Here is a 21488-nt window from a genome sequence, read left to right on the forward strand (position 1 = left end):
TATGCAGATATTTTGCCTATAGGAATTCCTTCTGGGTTGAAACCTGACATACAAAATCTTTATAAAATGAAACTCTGCCCTGTCTATTATTCTATAATAGCCAATATATAAATGGAGAGGAAATTGAAAGGAAAAATCATAAAAGAAGAAAATGAGTATGACAGAAAATAATAGATCTGGATAATTTTCTGAAATACTGTCAGTGAGTTGTCCCATATACAGAACAGGTTATTAATAAATTTGCTCAAAGTAGATGCATTGTGAAAATCGAGTAATTTACAATTATTAGGTATTTCATATACTAAGATAACAGCATATTTCACTGAAGACAATGAGGATATATTACAAAGTCTTATGGCAAAGATTAATTCTAGTTGTTATTCTAAAGGACATATTTCATCTGCTGCCATTCCTTTCCTCTATGTGAATTAGAGTGGCTTTTAAATATGATAATGCCTGATTTTATTGCTCCTATGTTTTCCTTAGAAAGCTATAGCTCAGATCTTGTGATAGTGGAAACACAAAATTAGTCTGCTTATTTTTTTTTCCCATTTAAAAAAAATCTGAATTTTGTTATAGTAGAAGATTTTAAGGCCAAAGTTATTGGCTAAAATTATGCAGCTGTATGAATCAAGAGAGTATTTGGAGGGCTGAGGTCTCCCCCTCTTGTGGCTGGCTGTTAGATAGCTTTTTAGGGATTGAGGCATTGTTTTCAGATAATATGTAGTGGAGTTGTTGCTTGCAAATGTAGTGATGGGATTAATGAGGCAGTTGACAAAACTCTACAAATGTCATGCAAGATCATAGCCCAAAACTGCCTTCTGACTTTTTAAGCTTCTGTTGTAAGATGCCCAATTGAATTATGCTAGATATAACTTTTTGAGTTGTATTGAGTATTCGTTTTGGTATTTTTAAGAAATATTGCTTGCCCATAATTTTGTGTGAGGGTTGCGGCTCCTCTAATGGTGGGAGTGCAGCATGTTCTCAGAAAGGGAACTCATTGAAGAAAAGAAACGAGCTGTTCTCTACCAGAAAACTGAACAGCATGTGGAAACCTCATGCAAACACAAATTAACTGCAAATGGAGGGACAAATGGGCTTGGCAGCCTGTCCTTAAAATTTCATTCAGAGAAAAATAATAAACTCCTTCACATGGAGTACATATGAAGGGGGTAGGGAGATTATTCGAGGTTTCATAAGTATATTTTTTTCAGCAAAATGGAAAACTTCATGCTGCATTTCCTTTATTTTTTTTTTGTCAATGGGTTGAAATGTTCTTGAACTGCTCCAAGAAGCACTGAACATAAAGGTTTCCCTCTCCTTCATTTTACTTAACAAGAAATAGGATACACACATCATACCTTCAACTGACCTGAAGAACAGAGCAATCAGTTGAGAAGAAATTCATGTTCAAAGAGCCATTAATTAGCTCTGGCTGTTACCTTGTATATCTGGCATCTGTCATATGTTTATGCCAGGCATCTACCTGAACAGCCCAGGACATAGGAACACTCCAGCAAATTATATTTTTTATTCTTGTGGTTAACCTTCTGTGGTGGGTTTCTACCCACCAAATTAATCTAACAATCGCCCTTTCAATAGGACAGAGGCAGAAAATAAAAAAAGCTACTACAAGACAAGGTTAGGGAGTTAGGGAGGTCACTCAACAATTGTCATCATGGGAATAAAAACCTCAACTCAGGTAAGTGAATTTTATATTTTATTGAAAATTAATAACAGAGTAGGATAATGACAAGTTAAAAAAACCTTAAACACACTTCCCCCCCAATCCTTCCTTCCTTCCAGGCTCAACTTTACTCCTGACTTCTCTACCTCCTCCCCACTGAGCAATTCAGGGGAACAAAGAATGGGGTTTGCAGTCAGTTGATAACACTTTTTCTCTGCCACTTCTTCCTCCTTCCCTTGCTCCAGTGTGGAGTCCTATCCATGGTACACTGTCCTTCATGAACTTCTCCTGTGTGGATCTTTCCCATGGGGTGTAGTCTTCAGGAACAGCCTGCTCCAGCATGGATTGCAACTCCTGTCAGAAAACCTACTCCAGCACAAGCTCTCCACAGGGTCACAGCCTGCTTCGGGTGCATCCACCTGGTCTGGTGTGGGTCCTCCAGTGGCTGCAGGTGGATATCTGCTCTCCTGTGGACGTCCATGGGCTCCCTTCTGTAGGAGTGAACAGCCTACTACATCACCGTCTTCCTCATGGGCTGCAGGGGAATCTCTGCGCTGGTACCTGGAGCATCTCCTGCCCCTCCTTCTTCAGTGCCCTTGGTGTCTGCAGAGCTGTTTCTCTCACTCATTCTCACTTCCCTTTCTCAGCTGTAGTTGTTCAGCTTTCTTACCCTTTCTTAAATATGTTAGTACAGAGATGCTACCAATATATCTGATTGTCTCAGCTTTGGTCTGTCTTGGAGCCAGCTGGAAATGATTCTGTTTGACATGAGAGCAGCTTCTGGTTTCTTGTCACAGAAGCCACTTCTGTAGCTTCCTCCTGCTACCAAAACTTTGCCAGGTAAACCAATGTTTGTTAACTCTTTTCCCGTCCATATTGATGCTGTCCACAGTCTATAGGAAAATACCTGTAAGAATATCTGCCAGATAGCAGGGTAGAACAAAAGCATCATACTTTAAGTGTTGTGTATGTGTAATGTGGTGTTATATAACCACTGTGCTTAGTTGGTGTGTTAAAAGCAGTGTACTGCAAAAATACAAAAAATTAATCTATTAGTGTGCATGCTGTAATGAAACCAGCAACAGTTTTAAAATTAAGAACATGACAAATTCAGCCAAAGCCCAGGAAAACAAGTAGAAAAAAATACCTACTGTAAAAATAGAAAACCAACCAACCAAAAACCAAAACAAAATCCTACAAATAGGAGAAAGAACAAAGGGAATTTTACTTTGCATTTGTAGGAATCAGAGCTGACTGCTGTAGGATAGTTTCAGCACACAGCTAGTAAAAGGTGAGTAGTGATTGAGCATACCTTTTTTTTTGTGAAGGAACTGACTATGGGGCTTTGCAGGAAAGAAAGGTAGACTCTCACCTTGTCCTTTCACTTTCCTCTGAAAGCCATGAACTTCCCACTTCATATCCTGTTCTGCCTCTTAGGAGAAATCATCCGTCTTGCATTTCAGCCAAAAGTCTCAGCACTGCTCACTGTCCTGTATTCTTCCATTTGTGACACTTGGTGGTTTTTGTTTTGCTGGACTGGCAGTTGAAATTAGGAGCCATGTAGGTCACTGGAGGTCTTGCTCTATGGTGACCCTTGGTTTCATCAGTGTCTCATCTAACAAAAGCCCTGGGACATGTCTTGTTCATATTCTCATATTCTACTTAAACATTTTTTCAAGCAGTAGTTCAATAATTGCTATGATTACTGATAGACCTGACTTGATATTTAGGTTGGGGAATGCAAACAAAATATATAGCCTGTGAACTACAAAGCACATATGCAGTTACTTGAACAACAAACACATCTGGTTCTTCCCCAGATCCCTAGAGTTCATCATTTGGGACTGACAGAGCAGTGTCTAGCAGCAAAATTTTGTTTGCCATGGGTAGAGGGAAGTCCTAAAAATCCACTTGAATATGCAATAAAAGGCTAGAGAAGGGAGAGTGATTGTCTTCATGACAAGAACATTTCTAAAATCTATGCCTTTGCAGTAATGAAAATTCATTTAATATCATGAATTCTGAACTGCTTTCCACTAATGTCCCAATAGACCATGGTCTTTCAAATGAAGTGTAAAAAGCAAAGTTGAAACTATTTTACTTTTCTGAACTAAGAAGTTGTGTTAGATGGAGTGATGACGGTGGACTTCCAGTGGGGTAAGTGAAGTGGTGGAGTTCAATGGCAAGCATTTGTTCCAGCTTCCTGTATTTAATAGTTCTGAATCAGTTGTCTTCTCCATATATGATCAGGTTTATTAATTTGGGGTTCCTTTTCAAATATAGTTGTATTTCACTCAACTCCAGCATTAACTTTTAGATTTATACTTGTCAGTTGGTACCAACATTTATATAAATTATGTAACGTGGTGTATTATCAGATTAAAATGATAGGAATCTTTAGTAGGTAATGTTTACCATTGTACTACATTTACATTTGATAAATTTCAAAGAATATTTTCAGCTTCAAAAATACATTTTTGAAAAGGCAAATGTTTTCTCCAATCAGTTTTCAGTGTCAAGAGTTTAAATGTCATGATTTAGAGAAGCACAGTTTTTATTCTTAATGCAAGTGGAGTTATATTTAAATAAAAACAGTCTGACTTTTATAGAAGCACAAAGACATAGTCAGTTTTCCCTTTGTATGACATCTGAAGTGACTTAGTCAAGTGAATTTTTCATTTTAACAATACTGGATAGGGAAGAGAGTGAGGTTGTCTTGCAAAAAAAAATGAGAAGACTATCTTTCAAGTATCTTGTAGTTTTATGAAGAAGACTTCTTATCTAATCAGGTCACATCCCTTTTCTGAACACTTGAATGAACTTTACATAGTCACAAATTTTGAAGTAAGAAGGAGAATCATGGGTGCAATGTACTCCACTCTTCTTCATTTTTGAAAACAATTGATTTTACCCTATTTTAAAAATGTTTATTTTGTCTGTGTTCTATACGATGAGGTCATTTGTGTTAAAAATAAATATTTTTGCTATTGGACATCAACCACCACAGTCCAAAGTTGCTGGCCGTATCTGTGAGCTGAAAACATACCTTTTATAGGCAACCACAAGTATTATCTTATAAGCTGTTTTTCAGAAACCTCCTATTATGTCTTGGAAAACCATCCTATTCTTCTCTAAAAGCACAACACCTCTCCAAATGCTTTAACTTTTTTTCACGAACAGATTGATCTCCTACTCTAAAAAAGCGACTCATACAGTAAACTACATTGATTTAATTAAATTGGTAATGGGAGTGCAATTGACGAGCTGGAGATGTGGAAAATTGCAGGGAAAGAAAGGAGAATCTTGTACTTTCTCTCTGTGTTTAAGTCTCCACATTTTATAGCAAACATATCAAACACCTGTTCAATAACCTTTCTTCAAAGAATCTTAGAGAAGCCAGGCTGATGCAAATAGTCCCTTGCCTTTGAGCTCTCCTACTAAGTTGAGATAAGACCTAATGTCCAGGGTGGTGCAGAACTAGGAGAATGAGATAAATTCCTTCTACTGTAGCACTAAAAAAAGAAAAGGAGAAAAACCTCAGCAGGAAACCAGACGTATTTTAACAGTCTCCCACATCAGACATACATATTTTCATCTGTTCCCTTCACAATCCAAATGCCTTCTCTCCAAGTAATGCAACAGGTATCTTAGTCCAGCATAAGTGGGCTATACAGCTGCACACTTAAAATCCTTCTGTGCTTTCCAAGTTCCTTTTAAAGAGTAGAGGAACAGGTGTACCAGTGGCACCTGGTAGGGGAAGCAGTGACTTGCCCTGTCTTAAGATGGAACTTGATTAATTTACAAGCGAGATTATATGGTACAGTTGTTTGTGGCAGCCAGAGAAGGCAGATGACAATTTCACACTAGTTATCTGTGACCTTTGAGAAATCTATCTGAAGGTGTTTTCACAGAGTAGAGATTGTTAGCACAGATTGCCATGTTGCTGCACTAGTAACACCTATAGAAGGAAATATATGGTGAACATGGTGTTAGTGAAGCCAAAGCAAAATATATTTATTTACAAAATAACTGAAGTTTTTAGCCAAACTCTTTCAAAACATACTTTGAACCATGCAAACAGAGGTTAGATGGTGATTGCTAGAACTCCTGTCTTTGTGATTGTTCACCCAAAAGAAGACCCTGAAAAAGTTTGACTTAATTCAAAGCATCAGAATTCATCAGTGGCATGACAAGTCAGAGAAATTATATTCGTCATTTTTTCCCACTTTAATCCAAATTATTACAAATGCACATTTCCCCATAGTTATGTGGTATGGCTTTTAGGTGAGAATGGTGTTTCCCATTGTCAGGTCCTGGAGATTACATTCAAGTGATTTCATGGATGACACATGGATCAGGAGGGAACCCTGAACTTCTAAATATCTTCTTCTAGAAGTTTCAAGTTCCTTGAGCCCCAGTCTAGGTGACAGTTCATCTCCAAAGAGCTTCACTTCAAATAAAGCTGCTTGGCTTTTAGCACCTCTTATATAGCTCATAAATAATAATTTGATATGAAGAATGGAAAACCCATAGCAAACTTAAGCATCTTAAAAAAAAGAATAATACTGACTGAAAAAAAAAAAAATCCAAATGTGCAAGGGCACTATATTAACTGTGTAAGGTAAGGAATACATGGCCTTTAAATGCCTGAAGAAATTATTTTATATTGGGGGGTTAGCAAATACAGCTGATGGCATTTTATAAGAAAGAAAACAAGTGATGCCCTTTCTCTGACTAATTTTTTTGTTAATAAATTTCTGTCATGCAGGAATGCATTGTATGTTGGCATATTTGGAATTTATAAGGATTATACACAGCAAAAATCAAGGCAACCAGCTGTAATTTCAATGTAACCTTGACTTGACTTGTGCTAGTTGAACGATAGTAAAAATGATTGAAAGGAAGGGTGAGAAGGAGGATTATGGAAACTATGTCCAAATTATTTACTGCTACATATACTGTAAATATCTCCAGAATCCATGTTTTCATTTACCGGTAAATTGAGGTGTATTCTTCAGTTCCAGACAACATAGCTACTCCAAGGAAATCACAAAAAAAGGTGGAGGGCAATGAGAATGTGGTAGGCATGTGTTTTGCCTGAGCTGTAGGAGACTCCTTTTCTTATGGACAGTTTCACTTACGCCAGTCATGAGCTGGGCTATACCAGCTTGCAAGGGAATGGTGCTTACCACTCTCAAAACTGGAATATTTTTGCTTCTCTCAAGTGAGTAAACAAAAAACCTCAAGAAATTCAAAACTGATAATCAATTTAAGAAAATGTGACCTGGCCTTGTTGGGTTGAAGTTGCATATGTGCGCACATGGGTTATTCATTCTTCCCCTTTTTCCAGAGACGGTGCCATGATGAGAACAATGAAGATTATGAGAGCCCTGGGGCTACAGTGGGTATGTGGCCTTTATTAGTATACCTGAAGTTAATGTTTTAGCTTTGTGACCACTCTGCACTGGTGTCATTCGCTCTAATTCTCTACAAATTGCTAGAAGAAGTTTGCAGGCTTTATCAGAAACCTGTCGTTTGAAAAAGAAGAATTAAAAAAAATTTTTTTTAGTGTACTTTTTCCCAGTGCAGAGTATTCATCAAAGTACAGAGTCTGTGCTTAGATCAGCTTTGGGTATCTACAGTACTGCAGAGTTTCTGTAGCCAGAGAAGTCAAAAGCTCTATCTTTCTGCTATCACAATCCCACTCAGTAATAATGGGGCATAAATAGGAACATTTCTCAGAATCTCATCTCTCTGATAATATGACCAGCAAGTTTGCAGGTGAAAAACCCATCCGTTTTCTTATCCATTCACATGCTGAGGCAGTAGCAACTGCTGGTTGAAAACAGAAATTAATTTCACAATATGCTCATATGCAAAAATAAGTGGCTCTGCACAAGAATTTTATATTCCCTGTTTTCAGTATGGGCAGTATTTTGTAAACTCTAGCACGTTTCAGAATGGAAGAGACTTTCCTAAGTCTCTTGTAGCTGTAAACTGACGTGTTGAGTTTGTTACTCAGAGCAAATGGCAACTGATAAAAGATAACCAAGCAAATAATATCTTTGCCATATCTTAAATACATTTACTTGATGAATTTTGTCACTGCATCTTAGGAATGGTAACCTGAAGGCTTTTTAACAGTTTTCGTGAAGATTTGACCCTATGAATACTTCCTGTCTTTGACTGCAGTGTCATGGGATTTGAGCTCATCAGTTTTATATTACAGCCCCTATTTTCATAGACTCTGACTGTTCTGAGCTTTTGAAATATGCACATGCTGAGTTTTTGAAATATGCACACTTGTGAGCACTAAAAATCTCAGACCTAGCCTTTTCAGGTGATGACTTTTCCTGAACAGGGACAGGAAATTACTTAAAATTTGTATCCCGCTGAGTTTTTTAATGTAACTTTATGTAATTTTATTAGAAATTTGATAATATTGCTGGAAAGCCTAAATGGATTAGCATCAACAGTCTAATAAGAATGGTAAGTAGGTTAAAAAATCTCTGACAGTTGTGGTGAACTAGATCTTATTTTTCTCAGTGCCAGTTAGAGAATTAGAAAGTCAAGGTAAGCTGTCTTACAAAACAACACATGAAAGCAGCATTGTGCTTGCTGCAGATTGTAGCTCATATGGTGCTCTTATTTAAATTTTTACATGAGTGGTTCATCTTTTTCAATAGTCTCTCTTTAATTTACCTGGCTATACATAGGAATTTCCTCCATGTAGGTATATCCAGGCCTCTAGCATACACAGAGGAAAAGGGTAATATTTAGTAGGTTTTTCCCATAACTATTTCAAGCAGCCAGCCCATTTACTGGGGCTCTGGGGAGCTTAGAATTGCTTGAGCTGTTTTAACCTAAGTGGAAGCCTAGCAATGCAAAGTCTAATCAAATTAAGACCATCACTAAAAAAAAAAAAATTAAAAAAAAAAAAAAGCAAGAGAAAGAGAGTGCAAATATGTTGTGTCATCTTACTCCTTGTTTGCAGTGGTTTCAGCTCTCTCCATGTCTCAGTATTCAGGATGTCCACTACAGAGTACAAGATGTGCCCAAAGCACACTGGGCAGTCTACAGAGATTGCTCTGCACTCACTTTTGCACAGCTGTGGGCTACTGTGCATGACAGCCAATGCATTCAAGAATCAGGCTGTGTTTTACAGTGCAACTGAACTTTAAATACATGTGGGTTTTAGGCTGAAAAAAAAAAGCTTTGATTTTTAGGCTGGATTAATTCAATTTATTTTCAACAGTATTACAATGGAAAGTGATCACAATCTTCTCCATGAGATCTAACTGGAATTTTGTGAAGCAGAATGACTCCTAACAGCTTCTCAAGAGACACCTCGAGTAAACCTGACAACCTTGAAGGTATTAGTGTGTTCATAGTGAGCAGTGTGACAGTCAGAGCTGAGAGGGTGTAAAAGCTAATGAATGACTTATTAGGGTGCTTAAAGGCTTTGTGGAGCTTTGCATAGGGGTGCAAGTGGTAAACCCAGTATTGTGACCTATAACATAAACAATTATTTACCAACTACTTTAGTTCCTCTTGTAGTTGTTGCTCCCCACTCTCTGTCCTGACCTGTTCTGTACTGCTGCTAGGTACTCTTAAGTGCTTCTTATGTTTCATCCCAGTGGGGAATTGGGGACATGATAATTGCAGAACAGTGGAGGTGGCTAATAAAACTGTAGTTCTAAAATGAGCCCTGCTTTTTCTAGCTTATTATTTTTTTGGAATTCTTCCTTTGGGATAAAAATCTGTTGAGTCAGAAAGGGATAAGGACGAGTGATGTGGGTTTAGATACTAAATGAGTGTGTTCAAGGGATATTACCTGCCAAAGAAGTCATTTCCTCCCTAATTCATGGTTTATCAGGATGTCCTGCATGTCTTTTGTTTAGCTGCAGTGAGGTGCACAGATGCAAAAAAGGAGATTTAGGGTCCAATATGGACAAATGCCTCTGACATTTATAATCTAAAATAATAAAATGAATACCTTCTATAAGAGTCTATTTTTAAAATTATTGCAGAATCTTCATAAATTCTCTTTTACATGAGTTTAACTCTTAAAGATAGCTAGCATTGAGCACTGAGAAAATCATAAATAAAAATTAAAATGCTTCAAATGTACTTGAAATCTACAATTTCTATATACAAACCAGTATCTTGATATTATTAATCCTACCAAAATGCTGAAGATCTCCTGGACTAATTCTTATGAAGAATCATGGCCAAGTTAATAGGAATAAGAAGCAGCCAGCTAGATATGAAAAACCACCCAGATCTTAAAAAATGGAGGCTGTTCCTCTCACTGTAGACAAAAGGAGACCAGACAGCAGCTGAAAAGAGGAAGCACTTAAAAGGGAAAAATCAAATAGAAAGGCAATTTCTATAACAGTTACAAAAAATGAGACCAAAAAATGTGAGCTTATATTTAAAAAATTTAAAAAACCACACACCAAATTACTTTCACTATCATTTGGAAAGTGAATTGATAATTTGGTAGCACTAAAAATGAAGGACTGCTCATCTTTGGAGAGTTCACAGCTTTGATTTTTGTATGTCTTGGATGCTAAGAGCTCAAGAAATTATGGGCCTCGGGCCCCTCAGCAATATTCCTGGTAGCAGCTAAAACATGGTTACAAACACTTGTGTGCAGGGCAGCCACTGCCACAGACTGGTTTGAGTGGAGTCCCACTGGTGACAAGGTGTGTGTGTATCTTGAAGTTTGGTTTTATTAAATTTTTTTGCCAGCAGCTGTCCTTGTATAACTGGAAGAAAGCACAGATGTTTTCATTCATAAACATGGCTGAAACTCCCTGGCATTTCTTTGTAAAGTGTAGATAGGTTGGTTTTGATTGCGAAAGACTCAAGGACTTTGCAGACAGATTGAACAATGAGCCAGGAAAACATTGTGGAGCATTTGCCGGCAATCCCAGGGGAATGCTGGAGGCCTTAGACGGAGAGCCACGAGACAGACACAAGTCAGTGGGAAAGACTCTGACCTGAAAAGACCCATAGAGCAGGCGCTATGTATGGATGCACACTAGTACAGGAGAATATTTTAATAATTAATGGTGACCATAAAGCACAATATGGCCCTATTTCAGCACAGAAAAAAGGTAACTATAAAGGTACTACAGCAGAATATTGATTCATTTATTTGATGTCTAGTTCGGGCTTCAACCTTTGAGAATTGTTTTATGTGAATGTATTTAGAAATAATGTTTGTGCTTTTGCCCACCATAGGATTTATAAATTATACAGTTTTTCAAACCTACTAAAATCCAGTATTGCAAGAGAATGAGGATTTAAAGCAAGATTGGAGGATAAAAAGGTGAAAAGACTTCAATGAACTGATGTTTGATGAAAATACCAGATAGAGAGTAGTAGGGTCATTGCATAACCTTGCCCCTGACCAGTCTGCAGGGTCTGGGTGCCCTGTTCTGCTTTCCCTGGTCCAGTCCTGTTAACTGAAAAACAAATTTTTGAATTTTGGATAAAAAAATTGCTTCTAAGTACCTATTTTTTTCCCCTCTATGTCATTTGCAGACATGATTCTTAGTAGCTGTCAATATACATTCTTTCTTTCCTTCTGGGTGCAGTCTGGAAATTAACTTTGAAGTCCCTGGAAGAGTGTCTGCAGATCATTATCTATGTAAGTCCCATTTAGTTTAATTGAGCTCCATTTACACTTAAATATGTTGTCTTGAAAACTGTTTTCCAGAACAGTCCTCAGAGTATCTTGGAAAGAATTCCATCCCTGAAAAAAATCAGTTCAGTGTTCCTAAACCTCTGCCTATGGGAAGTTAACATGATCTTTACCATTTTCCAGGGCATTTTCCCTCCTACTTTTTATACACTTTTAAGAAGCTCATTTTGTTAGGAGCATCTCAGCACTCATAATGAGCATGAGTAATACTCTGGTTTGTTTGCCTCAGACTTGAACAGAGTTAAAACACAGTCTGTTTCAAGGAGCCAACTGGTTCTGCATTCTCTTTAGACAAAGAATAAAGGTTGTTCTGCCTAGGAACTGTGTTCCTAGCAGTTCCTTCCTAGTGCCTGTGAAGGCACAGTAGCCTTCACTGTGTACACAGCTCGTGAACATACCTGAGCTCACACTGACCTAAGTAAGCCCTGGTTCTGCCAGAATGCCAGGGACTGTTGGCTGCAGATTCCCAAGAAGGGGAGGCTGTGAGTTAATACTGTGCTGACCTCCATGACAGTGACCACACCTCACTAAGCTCTCTGGAGGGAAATTTGGAATTGTCCCCTGGAGATGTTGCCACAGCTGTGACTGCACAAGATTCCATTCACAGTTTATGTTGTGGGTTTAAATGGAATTTCAGGATGTAGATCCAGAGCTATCTTCTACCCTTGCTGAAACCTGCAGTGCTTGTATCTTCAGAGAAGTGAATAAGGCCAGTCCAATTTCTCTTTTTCAATACAGAAGTAAACTGCTTGTAAGAGGAATACACAAGAGAAAAATGAAAAGAAAGAAAGGAGCTGCATGGAACTGCATCTGTTGCTTGGATGGTACCAGAGGCATTTCTTTTAGTGAGGCAAGTTCTCCCCAAGGATTTTGCTGGGAACCTCTTGGAATGTAGCATGGTGCCACACTCCTTCCCACTTTTTGCCTGGCTTTCCTGTGCATGGAAAACAAAGCATGAGATAAAGAATAGAATTGGGCCAATGTGTGGTCAGCCCTACTCCCACCATGAGACAATCAAAGCATATGAGTGGCCCCTAAAAACTGGGAAGTAGACTTTTGTCTAGTAATATAGACTATCTTAGTGGTACAGAACACAGCAATAGATTCCTTTGGTTTCCTTTGTCACTGATGTGAGGAACAGGCAGGCTTGAGGAGCTCATGTGAACTACCTTTTGGAGCTGCCTGTCTCTTTCAGTGAATATGAAAGGAGTTTGAGCAGCTGAACTCTCATCGTAGGTACCAAAGTCTGGTGGAATGATCTGAGGCCAGAGAGTCCTTCAGAAGGGCCTGGGCAAGTGCTCTGTCCTTTGAGTGTTTCAGGAGTCTGAGGACTCAAAGTGATGCACAAAGTCTAGATCCTGGGGAAGATCCCATCATACATGAGAATTAGGAAGAATGGTTCACTCGTTAATTTTTGAACAGAAGGGAAAAAGGGAAACAGATGTCATCCTCACTGAAATTGCATATAAATTGTATTTTCCAGTGACTAAGTAAATAAATACTCTTCTACCTTGCTAGTGGTGTGGTGCTATGCAATATTTTGTGATGTAAGGTTTCAGCCAGAGGGGACAGGAAATTAATAAATTCTAGCATGTGAGTGTCAGTAATTGTTTTTCCTAATATGAATTTGAAATGAAATGTACTGCAAAGAATGCTTCAGTTATGGGAAAGATCAATCCACTCCTGGGGCCCCTATCCTTGTTAATAAGTTGCTTCCTTTCGAGTAGAAAGTCAGTGATCCTTAAAAAATCCAGAGGCTTGTATTTTAAAAACATCGATGCTGCTGCAGGCAAGGTGATTGCAGCCATTAATTCCTCTTTATGTCAGAGGAGGATCTGGCATCAAAACCCCAGAGGATTCCTAAACTGTCTCACCAATGCCTTACAACCAGAAAGTTCTTATTGCATTCACAGGAGGAAAATCACTAAAGTGGGAAATTTCCCCTTCACTAGTGTCTCTGATGAACTGGAAAAATCAAAGCAATTGTAAATGAGAAATATTGCCTAGTTTTTTTATTGTTTAAGTGTTTTACACCCTGCATGTTTGGTACAGGTTTCATATATTCTCCCTACTAGCCATGAAGAATGAACCAGGAGACTGCTAAACTGGGATCACACAACCTTATGGTTCCCTTTTTGGTAACCTGATGTTTTATGTGGTGTCAAAGATGTTTATAAAATAGACGTCTAGCCTTTCTGAAGCAGTACCAACCTTTTCAAATCAAACAGATGTGCTATTAGTACTAACCATAATTATTAAATACTAGTTGTTTTGCCTTAATCTTTAATAATGTCTAAAATAAAAATTGTCAGAAAAACTACTGCCAAAAAAATTCTCATATAGCTAAATAGTCTTCTAAGCTGAAGTTACTATACTGAAAGCAATATCCCCAGCTGATCCACACTAAAGGAAGCAAAAAAATGAACAGCTGCTTTTTTGCTAATTGCCTCTTGTCTATTTAAGCTAACACAATGGAAAAGGTCATTCAGGCAACTTCAGGACCTGTCATCTGCTTTACCAGTTTCAAAGCAACTCTTGAGAGAAATCCTCATCAGAGAGGTGGAAGAGAATTGAAATGAGCATGAAATACAGCATGTGTTTCGCAGAGAAAGTCAATTGCTTACCTCCTGATGTTTGTTTAAGAACTGACATGTAGGAAAATTACTAAAGCTGGCGAAGTTGGTCAAGAGTAAAAATTCTTCCTTTGCAAAGAAGAATGTGTTTCAGAGCAACTGTCATTCAGTGACTTTCTGATGAATTTAGAGGGGAATTCTGCATAGGTCCGAGGCTCTTGCTGGATCTGCCTGGATCTTGAAGAACTGGATAATTGGAGTTTCCCAGCCCTGTGGCTCTGGGAGCAGTTCATGTGGCAGGAGAATGCAGGGGCTGAAGATCCATGCACTTGTGGCAATGTGTGTTGCAGGTGGTGATGAAACTGACTGCCAAAACTGTTTGCTATTTAACATTGCTGGCTTTAACAGATTGTACGTATTTGCTTCCAGAAGTGTAGTGGGAGACTAGGATGATGAGGATACACCTCTGTTCTGCTTTGCTTTGCTCTTCTTCTCCACTGTGTCTCTACAGACTTTATTACTTGTCTTTCTTTTTGGCCCTTCAGGTTCTCTTCTAGTTCCTTAGAGTCATGAGCTGCCTTTCTCTTTTTCGGACCCTCCTCTGGCTGATGGATGTTGGTAATAGGGGTTTTAAGTGGCTGGAGAAAGCGTCGAGAGCCAAGGATGGGAAGGAGGCAGGTGGCTGTGGTAGTGCAGGCAACAGCAGGTGCTTTGCAGTGATTCTCCCTTCTGTGGAGAATCCCTTCTCCTCTGGGAGAGGGACATCTTGCCACTAAATTATATGTGAAAATATTTAACTGAACTGTGAAATTTCTTTTTTGTTGTTGTTGTTGAGAAAATTTCTCAACAAAGGGAGAATATACTTTGTGTCCCCGTGTGAAAAAAAAAATGAACCAGCTAGGTTCCTTTCATCCAAAGATGATTCAAAATTCTTAAGTATTAAGCACCATAGAGCAAACTTTAACAAAGGTTGCTTTATCCTTACATACAATGGGTTTTCATTCCTTGTTTCAATTTTATATGGGAATGAGGGAAGACAGTGCCAAATAGATTTAGTTTTCAAATAAACCAATAGAGTAGAGCTGTGCTTAGGACATGATTAAAGAGGGTATGTCATCCAAATTGAGCATGTGTGTTAGTAAAGATGACAAACTGTTACTCTGGACTTCAGTCAGAGTTATTGATTCCAGGCTGAGAAGGTGTATTGATGAAGAAACTTCCTTCTCAATAAATATGTACATGTGTGTGTAGTTGAAGAAGATGGGCAGAGACAGTCTCTGAGCTAGTGGATGGTTGATTTTTACAGGTAGCAGTTCCAACTCAAGCATAACATTTTCCATTTGTTTAGAATGCTGGAGGGATTGCATGCTCTGACCTTTACCTGATCTGACTTTATGATTGTGCATCTCCCACTGGTGTTAGTGGGAAGAAACACTTGATGATCTCTGTAAGTGTGTTTGCACTGGAGAGACAGCCAAGATAGCTGTAATTAATATAGAGTAGCAGCAGCAGTCTAGCTGTGATCATAAAGGAACCCCATGCCTTTATGGGAATAGTGCTTCCACTGGGCTGTCTTGCTGGTTTAGAAATAGTTTAAGGCTTTGCTCCAGCAATACTTCCTACCCCATGATCCAAAGATGCTCCTTGAGGCATAGACCGTGGTCCATGAAATGACTGGAATTGCTTTATTTTCTTCACATAAAAGTTCATTTCTTTTCAAAGCAGTGATAAAAAATAAAAAGGAATGGATGAACACTCATGTTTTGCTCTAATTTTTGCTTACAAAGGAACAATTGCAACAATGCAGTGAGTTGTGGTGGCACAAATGGGCAATGATTTCTCAGGTTAAAGGAGGCTGAGAAACTGTTCAACTCCATGCTGTTCTGTTGCAAATGGCTTCTATCATATATCCCCCCAGAAGGAAAATGTGTTTTGAAGCATAGCTGTGAGAGAGGAGGAATGACTGCGTAGTGGAAAATATCTCTTTGCACAGTTTATAACATGGAAAGACACTACTTTTCAGAGGTTCTATTTTTGTGTTAAGGACCATACAAATATAAATGCAGAGTGGCAGGTTAGAGCAGGAACAGCAACACTTTGTGAGCCATTTCTGGCTGTCCTGAGTTCTCTTATCATTCTCCACTGAGCTGTCACCTCCTGCGGCATTGAACTATCATTTCGTGAACTTCTGACTTGGTGGAAGGGCAGCCATTCCTTTGAAGGAGAGTAGGATTTATGCCAAAGAAAGGACCACAGAAAATTGCTGCTTGCCTCAATCTAATTTGCTTTCAGGGCTTTTCCCCCTAGCTATTTTTTAATGGGGTGTGTGATTAGTGGGGAAGCAAAGTTGACTTACATTTACAGATTGCATCATCTCTGCTGAATACCAGGAATCCCCAAGGCTCTGGCACTGCTCTCAGTAAAAGAGGAGGCTTTTCTGAATGGCTTGCATTTCTCCTGCCATTATTCTCCTTTAGCTTTTTCTGCTTGTCTGTTTCCCCTTGCTCATCTAGTAAACTAAACTGACCTTATTTGCCTCTCTCAGGTATTTTTAAGATTTTTCCCTGCAATTAGTCATCTGTGTCAAGAGAAAAGTGAAGCAGGTTTACAGTATTGCTAGTGCAAAAGTTGCTCACATGAAAAAGAAAGCTCTAGCTTCCACATTCATTGACAGAATTATGGAAATTCGCCTGTTGAGGAGGTTACTTGCAAAGCCTTTGGCTGTATTGCTCTCTCTTTGCACCTTCTCTCTTGGCTTTAACTGGAATATGTTTTCTGGTGCTGTATCATGTGGGTTATTGTTGCTAACTGCAAAATATGTCACACATTAAATCCAGAACACAATGATATTTGGGCACACTTGTGCAGATCCTGAAAAAGTATAAGCAGTCTAAGCAGCTGAGTGCTTTTAATTTTAAAACAGTAAATGGAATTTCTATTTGTTGTTTATCAATTACAATATTTTAAAGGCAGAGAGCTTTTCCTCTAAATGTAAAGTAATCAATGCTTTGAGACTGAAATATAAGATTTTCTGTGGTGGATTAGGCTATTTTATCATTGTCTGTAGTATCCTGATACTGTCTATGCCAAGTAGCAGGAAGGTAGAGTAGAAAAGAAGGAACATGACTTCTTTTAGAGTAAGTAAAGTAACTTTATGGTAGCCTGCACAAAGAAATCTTGCCTCATGCTTGGGGCTTCCAGATATTATCAGCTTTTAAGGATAATGTGATTTATTTTTCATTCCTGAAATCCAAATATCTAAGAACTTTCCCCTTCATCCCCACCCATGACATTAAGAATACTCCCTGTCTGGAGTTATTGTTGTTATATTATTGCCTACAGCTTTAGGTAGAGGTTATGAGGAAGAGAAAGCACAGAAATGGTGCTAGGCTTAATGACTTCTGCTTACATTTAGCACACAACTAAGCCACTCACCATACAGCTGATAAGAAAGCTCAGTCCACATCAGAGTATTTGAGATTGTACAACAGCACCTGGTAACTGCTATGTATCCTTTATGATGTTAAAATTAGGTTAACGCAGCTCATATTTTATACTCCTGGCTAACAGTTCCTGCACTTGCAGTGTTCAGGCTTTCCATTCTCTCCCTGATGTGCCAGGAATAGGAAGGAGCTGTTGGAAAGGTCCTGCACAGCCTGATGGCAGTATGGAGGATCTGGGCCATGTAAAACCACATGTATGGTTTTTTTCCTCTTCTCTTTTGCCTTCTTTTTTTTCTCTATATTGTCCATGAGGAGCTTCAATGGGTTTCCTTTGCACAATCTCGTTAGTTAAAAGTCTGGAATGGGAGGTCTTGAGGAAGCATTTTTCAAGATGCTGGCAATGACAAAGTCATGGGTGACCAGCAATACTGTGTGCAGCAGTCTTAGCTGGAGGGGTAGACATGACCATGGACGGATGATGGGAAGGATGAGTAACAGGAAGAGATTCTGCAGGGCACAGGACCTCAGCAGAGCATCTACCTTTTTGTATAAGCTTCATTTTCCATGTTTTAAGCTCTTTACTGCTATTACATGCTTGAAGACAGCTGGCCCATCCCTGTAAATTTGATTGTAGTCTCCTAATCCTGGGAAAGCGCTGTTGTTATTGTAAAATAAATTCAATTTATTACTATTTGGATCACTTTTTAGTTCATATGTAGAACTTTTACTGTACTGTGCAAAACTATTCTATCATTTCATAATCAATTAAAGTTGTCAGATTCCATGCCTTAAACTGAGAAACCTATGCTGCATAATTTCAGCGCAATAAATCCCATAATATTTTGTACCGAAGTTCCTCTTACCCTACTTTGACTGCATTCCTCTGTCTTCTGATGTGCAGGATGGAATGTCAGTTTGGAATAAGGAGATAGCGCACAATATATGGAAATTGGAGGAGGTGATGGATCCAAGGGCATGACAGCATCCTATTTCTGTACCTACTGAAAAAAGGATGTAAGCAAGCCAGCCCCAAAGTCCTTAGTGTTTGAAAGGAGATTTTGCACAGCTTGGAAAAATGGTATTGCCCTAGTGATGCTCAGGGAGGCAGCATCAAATGTTAGAGGAAATAGGAAGCCCACAGCAGATGCTGGAGTGGTACCTACTGTTCTCTTGCTGAGATTGATGAGTTAGGGGATGGCAACTCAGATTTCCTGCAGGACGGTTCTGTTACTGTGTTTCCTACGGCTCTGTTGGCTCATACACATGAACACACAGACGCAGGGATGGCTTCAGTAATATTAAGCCAACGGCAAGGAGTCGAGAAGGGTCCTTGCTTAGAGTTCCACAGAAAGCAGTTTATTGCTACAACTTGAGAAGGGTTCTAGAGGCAAATGACCCCGAGCATGTGACAGCTTGGGCTTAGGTATAGGGGTGTAGCTAACACCAGGAGCCAACCGGGGAAGCAGAACTGGGGTACATTACCATAACTGAACAAGGCATCCTGGGAGAGGCTTCTTTCCCTCACCATAACTGAAGTCTTTGGCACCAGAGACTGAATTACCAAGAACTCTTTCTGCCACTTGTACCACAGGTCAATCGGCCACCACAAAATTTCTACTTAGGGCTGCAGCTGGCAATGTCATAGTGCCAAAGATAATAGAAAATTTAATATAGAGGAAGGTTTGGCACAATAACAAATGGGTGCAAAATTGGCCCTGAATAAATTGATATGGAAAATGGTTCTAACCATTATGGTGTAAGGTTCTGGAGCAAGTCTCAAGGAGAGGCACTAAGGAAGGGGAAAGAGGATGTCAGTGGTTCTGAGATGGGTGCTGATGCTATTTGATGGATACCAGTTGGGTACTAACAACCTGGTTTGCAATGGACAGAACTCTGAGGCAGGGGCTCAATTCCCAAGCTGTCTCTCATGTTCTTATCTGGTTTTTTTTTGATTCTGACCCCTTCCCAGTCAGGATAAAAAATAATGATCAATACTTTCTAATTTTTAACAAGGCAAGAATTGTGCAGCAGCCTTAGTCTAAGGCATCCAATGGTGTAACACCAGAATGCCAAGACACCTTAATCAGCCCATTTTACTGTCTGACCCTGCATCATGATGGTTGATTCTGTTGTTTGATAAATGTTGGAACAGCACCATTTTCTTTCTGTCTGCTTCTCCAGCTTTCCTGAAAGGGAGGAAGAACAGGTCTAACTCACCAAAACTGTGGCTTGGGTCTGACATTAATTGTGATAAAATGTGACATTCTGAAACTGCCCTTCAGATCTTGTAGAAATACAAAATGATCTGGTTCTGGCCACTCTGGAGACTCAAGTAAATATTCCCATACTTAAGATGGGATGTTAACAGCTTCTGTAAAAATTCATGTGGAAAAACCCTGCTGTTTTAGGCCATAATTTCATATTGTCTTGACTTTCTGAAATACTTATTTTTCAGTTGTAGAACTCAAACATGCCTGTATTCTGTGTCTGTCCTCAGAAAACTGGAAGTCCCAATCATTTAAACCAACTTTGTTTAAGCCAGGGAGACTTAGTGGCCTCCAGTATGGCCTTCAAATGCTGTATTTTCAGATAAAAAGCAAGACTTCTACCAACTCACTAAAATTCAGTACTTAACAATAGCTCTTTTTTGGAACCCCAATGAAAGGTGCCTACTGTGTCTAAAAAATGGGTTATTTTAGCTCTAAATTGCCACTTGCCTCCTACTCAGTATTCTGACACTTGGGACTATTTCTGCTTCATCCTTGAAAGCTTTCCCAGTACATATTATCAAGCTGAAACTCATAAGCAAAGTCCTGTCCTTGCGTGACTTTTTCATCTCATTTTAATATATTTTTTAAAAGCCAAACAACAACAAAAAAACCCCATAAAATTCGTTCCTCCTTCCTGATGAGGATCTATGTAGCTAGCTCCTGAATGAGTCATCAGATTTCTCAGCTGATAATTTATCTATTAGTTTTGTCTGTCCCCACTTTTTTAATGCATGAAGTATAAGTGACCTATGTGGGAAGATTAAACCTTATCTTTTCAATTGATGCCATTTTATAATATAAGCCAGGTCATCTTAATACCAGTTACTTTATAAAGTCAAACTGCTTTAATGCATGTACTTCTGTCAGCATTATGGGAAATCAGTTTGTTGTTCTGGCAGTATGGCATATAATATCTTTTTTTAAATCTCTAGCTTTCTGCCCTTACCCAGACTTTCTCATCCAGTTTAAAACTTGATTTTACCTTTCATCCCTTTGTGACTTTCCAGGCAGTTTCCAGAGCTCTAGTTATGTCAACTCTTTAGGTCTGGTGCCTTAAGCCAAAAACATCATAATGCTTTCCATATAAGAAAAGAGATGGGAGAGTTGTACACATCAAAGCAAAATGCCATTTTGTTTGTTGTCTAGCATCCCCATTTGTTTTCAAAGTTCCTTGTAGCTCACTACTCTGCTATCAGGATTAAAGCCCTTACTGTGGCTCTGAATTCAGAGAAGCTTAGACATATTTGAAGAATTTAATTTACAGTCATATGAAGAAACTTAAAATCCAGTGGTTTTTTTGGAAGAGCTGTTTAGTTTGCTTTAGACAGTGCTGCTATTCTACAGCAGAAAACAGAGGGAGGCTGTCTCAGTTTAATAGAACACAAAAAGATCTTCCCAAGCATTAAAAACTTAAAAAACCTTAATATCAGAACATTAAGAAACAGTTTTAAAATAGCTATACTGCTATTTTTAATGCTGCCCTCTCAAACTATGAGTTAAACAGTTTTGTAAACATTAATATTCGAAGTCTCAGAATGACGTAACTGGGGAGAGATGAGGAGGAGTGAACAGTCCTACCCCCTGCCCTTACAGAATTAAAGACATCTTCTTAGACTTAGATAAAAATAGATACCATTAAGTAATGTTTGGTAATTTCTTTTTTTTTCAGATTGGACTTCCAGTAGAGTGTAAGAAAGATAGGGAGTCACCTCTCACTGAAAATCAGTGTGAACCGAAGCCACCATTCTTTTAAACATCTTCTGAAAAGCCCAGCATGTAATCTTCCCTTCCCTTCCCTTCCCT

The sequence above is a fragment of the Corvus moneduloides genome, chromosome 2 (assembly GCF_009650955.1).
Source record: "Corvus moneduloides isolate bCorMon1 chromosome 2, bCorMon1.pri, whole genome shotgun sequence".
NCBI lineage: Eukaryota > Metazoa > Chordata > Aves > Passeriformes > Corvidae > Corvus > Corvus moneduloides.